This window comes from Pocillopora verrucosa, chromosome 6 (assembly GCF_036669915.1).
Source record: "Pocillopora verrucosa isolate sample1 chromosome 6, ASM3666991v2, whole genome shotgun sequence".
In the NCBI taxonomy this organism is placed as follows: domain Eukaryota; kingdom Metazoa; phylum Cnidaria; class Anthozoa; order Scleractinia; family Pocilloporidae; genus Pocillopora; species Pocillopora verrucosa.
In genome coordinates this window covers 22,753,313-22,758,719 of record NC_089317.1, presented here as the reverse complement: position 1 = coordinate 22,758,719, position 5,407 = coordinate 22,753,313, and the positions used below count along the sequence as shown (strand labels likewise).

The following is a 5,407-nucleotide window of genomic DNA, read 5'->3' as shown; positions in this document are numbered from 1 at the left end:
GTTCTTAAGGTGAATAAACTATCTATCTATCCAATCTATCTATCAGTGATAGAAAGAGAGATTACCAAATTGGCTATAAATGCACAGGGAGAGATAGAGCAGAAGAAATGCCTCTTGCAAGCAAGGAAAATTCCCTTCCAAGACATTAGAAAAGAAGCATTGATTAAAAACAAAGACCTCCTTCGAATAAAAAAAAAACGATGCATTTTATGAAGAGCTCAATGAAAGTGAGATTCATGCAGAGCTAGAAAAGATCAGTGAGGATATAAGGGGAACACATGATGAAATCAAACAAAGGCTGAAAAGCTTTCAGCAAAAGAGGCATTGGCTGATTTGGCATGACCATTCAACCCTTTCAAATTATGGTCACATGCTCTTTTGTGTGAGAGAGATGTATGACCCAGCAATTCATCTCTCTGATGCAGAAGCTAGATTTCAATATGGAAAAGATGTGGATGAGGCAACAGTGGAGAGGCCCTATCTGTATATGCTGGGGCAGAGCAGTTCCAGCATTGAAGATCAAATAAAATTTGTTTAGGCAGACATGATGATTTAGTAAATTTAACCCAAAAAGTGAAAACAGAGGAGGATGTTGAAGTAGAAGATGAGATGAGATTCATGAATGGAGACAACCCTGCAGCAAACTTTGAATGCGGAAATCAGCATGGAGGGCATTATGGTTGCCCAGGTTGTGATGGGCATTTAAGGATGTGCCACGATCTAGATTACATGGCCCAAAGCAAGTACAGAACATTGACCGAAAGGCAACAGCTGGTGTTTGCAGGAAGGAAAGGAAAAGAGGCGAACAACTCTTGAACCCATTTAAAGATCTCAAGGTCAGCGAGCTACGAGCTGAAATTGAAGCAAGAGGACTTTTAAATGAAGAACTTGGAGGGGCAACAAGAATTCCAGCACTGTTGTTTGGGGATGAGAGTGTTTCTGTGGAAAGTCTCAACCTCCAGTCCTATGAGGTACTGTGTTTTGAAGCTCTTCACTGCTCCATGAATCACATTAAAAACATTCTGGAAGAAATCCCACATCACATTTCTGACATTGATACACTGATAAAACTTAAAGAAATACTAGCTGTTCAACTTAACAAAAAGAAAAAATGAGGAGTAGATTATCGCAAGACCCTAATCTACTTAACTATAGCCCTTTACCAGACAACAACCCATGATGTGAGAGCTTTGCTGGCCACCCTGTGCGAAATGGTGAAAATCTTTTATGCTTAGGACAGAAAGAGGTCACCAAAGTTGATATTAAGGTTGCATAACCTGTGTTGGAGGCATGCAATTTCGTGCCGAAAAGTGATGACCCAACTACAGCCTTCACAAGCAGAAAGCTCTTTGGCATAAACTTCCATGCATGTGTATCTCATTCTGCCTTTCTTCTCTGTCTTGCTTCACACTGTTCAACTAATGCAGAAATGTTTGAGAGGTTGTTTGAGGAGCTGACCGACATCACCAGGAAGAGTGAAAAGCTTAGTGAGCAACGCAGTTCTGCATATGCAAGCAGAGAAGACTTCGTATAGGTAATCACACGATTTCAAGTGCAATTTGGAATAAATAAGCACGAGTGAATTTTTTCAAAGACTAACAAAATTACACGAGCCTGTAGGGCGAGTGCAATTTGTGGTCTTTGAAAAAATTAACAAGTGCTTGTTTATTCCAAACTGCACAAGAAAAATCATATGATTACCTGTTAATAATATACATGGAAAAATAAGAGATGGTCTATCATAATTAAACATAAGCAAAGCGCGCGCATCAAGTGCAAAAAATAATTTATTCAAACCATGCGTTCGGTCAAAACAACTGCGTACGATCAAAACAATAATATGCAACATTTGATATCTTCGCATCTTTAAGGTGCAAAAAAGTTCAAAGTCCAGCTAAACAGTTCAAGCAACTGTTCAGTCTGTGTCCGAATCACTTTTGATGAAATGGAATCGTCCTTTCCGAGGTTTAACCATGTTTGTTTTTAATTTCAGCGTTGGATCACTCAAGCAAAGTGTTAAGCCCGGTTGGCTTGTAATTTTTTATTTCCTCGGCAATTCCCTTCTCTAAACACCACTTTTTCCAAACCGACAACCAAAAAGCAGCGCCTTTTACAGTGTTTTCATTGTTTAAGCTGTTTTTCAGCTGTGGTGGCGAAAGAAAACCTACTTAAAACGCCGGCCATTGTTTCACTCACAAATTTTCAAATTTTCAAATTTTGTTGCGACATCCAAGGCTCGCATTTGATTGGCTATCTGTGAGTTTCTTTGATTATTGACCAATCAGACTGTCTGATTTGTTTCTTTCTTTGCACTGAATTAACCCTCTTTTGCACTGAATTAACTCTCTTCTGGACTGAATTACCTGAAAACTGCATTTATCTTTACCAATCAGAACTGAGTAATTTTTCCATGTATATTATTAAGGAGGAAACATAGCTGTGACCTGCATTATCAGGCAAGAAAAGGAAATCAGCAACATCAGCAAAGCCCTACCAAAGCTGAGAAACACAGTTTTACCCAAAGATGTCATCAACACACATGCTAGGCACTGGGAGGCTCACCTTCAGTCTATTGCTGACTTCCTCATACCAGGAGAAGGAGTTTCAATTATTGAGGATGAAGACTGTATTGAGTTCTTTGATGGTCCTGAGGAAATTGAATTCAGGGAGCAAGGACCTTCCCTTCACCACTTTTGCTCCTCCAATATCAGAATGGAGAAAATTTTCCTTCAACACTGCTGGGAAGAATGCATTCAAAGCAGAATCAAAATCCCAGCTACCAGAATTCCCAATGAAGAAAACCATGATGGAGAAGAATGCATGCAACAGAATCTGCCAGTTCAAGATCAGTCATTTGAGAGTGATGGTGAATGTGAAGAAGAAGCTGAAGATACAACTCTGTTAATTGATGAAGAAGAGAGTAGTGAAAACCTAGAAAATAATCAGATTCCGGAACCACAGCAGCTGAGTGAAACAGTGCAAAATGAGACAGGTGAACCACTGGCTAAGAAACCAAAATTATCTGAAGATTTTATACCATCCAGAAAAACAGCAAAAGCTCTTTCAGAGATTCTTGGCACAACCAAAGATGTTATGTTATATGAAAAACTTTTAAAAAATGCAACAAAAAATTCAAGCTCAAGATACCACAAAGAACACTTCTTAAATCACCTGGCACACATTCAAGTACAAGTTCTAAAGAAATACAAGGAAATAAATGAAGCAATTATTGAGTGGTCAGCCAACTTCAAGAAAGTGTTAAAAAAAATCCCACAGAAAACCACATAAAAAAGAGCCAGTTATAGCAAAAACATGGAGGAAAAATAAAGTTGCCACTGAGCTACTGAAATATGGAAGATCACCATTCACCTTCCTAAATAAACACTTCAAATTATTCAATGTTTTAACTTATAATAGTTGTGCTGATATTTTGTGATTTGCATAATATTTTTCCAAGCCCTTAAAATAAGTAATATTTACAGTCCTCAACATTAAGTCCAAAGAAAAGCTATCTTCAGTGGGTTCCACATGTACTGTAAGCATGAAAAAGCACCAAAAAGATTATTTAATACATACCATTTTGAGGAACTTTAGTATAACAATCCAACTGGTAGATATGAGTATCCTACATGTATGTAGATCTGGAACATAATTGAAGGCAATGTAGCATGGTAGAAATCTGAAAAAGAACAGCAACAACATGATTAATCATGTTACAATGTTTAATTTTTACAGCAATTTTTAAGTCATCAATTTATTAATGCTTCTAAAGGATTCATTGAACAAAATGAGTTCAAAATGTAACATTTGCCAAGTGCATGATGACAAATGTCGAGCAAATTAAATCTACTCAAGTGATTTTGAAACTAATGACTGTATTGTTAGTTCCCTTGATTAACTTTTGATAAAAGGGCAACGGTTCACCAGAATTCTTTTTTCAGAACTAAATCATAAATTCCTTTACGAAACATGATTTTAACTTAGGCTAACAAATGCTTTTCTTCTTACAAATGTCCCTTTCTCTCCACGTTTGTAAGTTGGAACTTAACACAGGTTACGCTGATCAAAAGAAAGATTCTCTTACAACACAAAACAATTTCAATTTCACACGCTTCGTCCGAAACACATTGAATTAAAAAAGCGTGGAACTAAATTAACACCTGCTCGGCGATGAAAGTAATACGTAGCTTTCCTGTCGGTCAACAAACGCATAAAGCCTAGAATGATCTAGTGTGATCGAACTCACACTGAATTCAATCGAAGGACGCGCAACAAGCAACACCTTTAAACAACGTTAAAAAGGAAGCAGTGATAAAAAATTTCTTACTTACATATTCTTCCCAAGTGATTCCAGACCTCTAACACAAACAAGCCTCAGAATATAAGAGAGCGACAGAGTTTCCGAAACTTCGATGTGCCACAATGTCCGCCATCTTTGCTGCCATTTTGAAATGTTTTTCTCTGGGCGCGATTGACTTCGCGGAGGCAGACCTTCCAACCCCCATCACATGCAAATCTGGAGGTTTTAAAAAAAAAAGCCTAGAGAAACCTGGAGATTAGGACCTCAAACCTGGAGACTTCAAAAATATGCGTCAAATAAAAAAAACGACGACAGATTATTTGTTTCAGAGTATTCCTTACCTTCTCAGTGTTCTCTGTTGTAGTCTTTCGCTGCCTTTTTTGCAGAGCTGAGAAGATTCTCATCAGGGTTGAACTTAAAACACGGTGAGGTTTCCTCTGGGTACTGCAACTTCATTGCCAGTAAATTCGATAGAGTTCCCTCCAGTTTAAGGGAGGACCGACTATCTGTTTTGTTCTTGCGAACCATGCTGAACAGCCTCTCCTCCCCTGCATTACTGTGTGGCAAAAGTACAACCAGCTCTGCCACCTTCTGAAGATGGCAAAATCTTTTTGCTGAGGATTCAGGAATTACCATTTGTGACATGTACCACCAGAGAATGTCTACTCTGTAATGGAAAATTTCCTGATCATTAACTAATCCATCAACAACTTTAGCTTCCTTCCAAGCAATCACACCAATGTCTTCATCTGTTAGAGACTGATAATCACGAAATTCATCATACATCTCATCAATGTTAACAGTGTTCAAGGCTGATTTGAACCTGGATAGAAAGTATTCTACACTCTCCCATTTTGCCTGACTACGTTTCTGAACGTTGATCCATCTTGCATGCTTCAGCAGCTCATCAGTAATAGGAAACTTGCTCAAAACATATTGGAAGGCTGCCTTGAAATATTCATGTGCTGCTGTTAAGAAACGAGTGTAGGCTGTTTGAGATATTTCCCCTTGATTAAGTAGCCTCTGTAGTGTAAACTTTGTCGTCCCTCCTAAGTGAATTTCTGCAAGGGGTATATAAATTGTTGGATCTTGCAAATTAATTTCATT

General features: G+C 38.1%; 1 pseudogene; it reads left to right on the top strand.

Annotated features, from left to right (window-relative positions):
- Positions 1 to 391: 391 nt before the first annotated feature.
- Positions 392 to 3,288, top strand: LOC136281950 (uncharacterized; annotated as a pseudogene).
- The last annotated feature ends 2,119 nt before the right edge of the window (positions 3,289 to 5,407 follow it).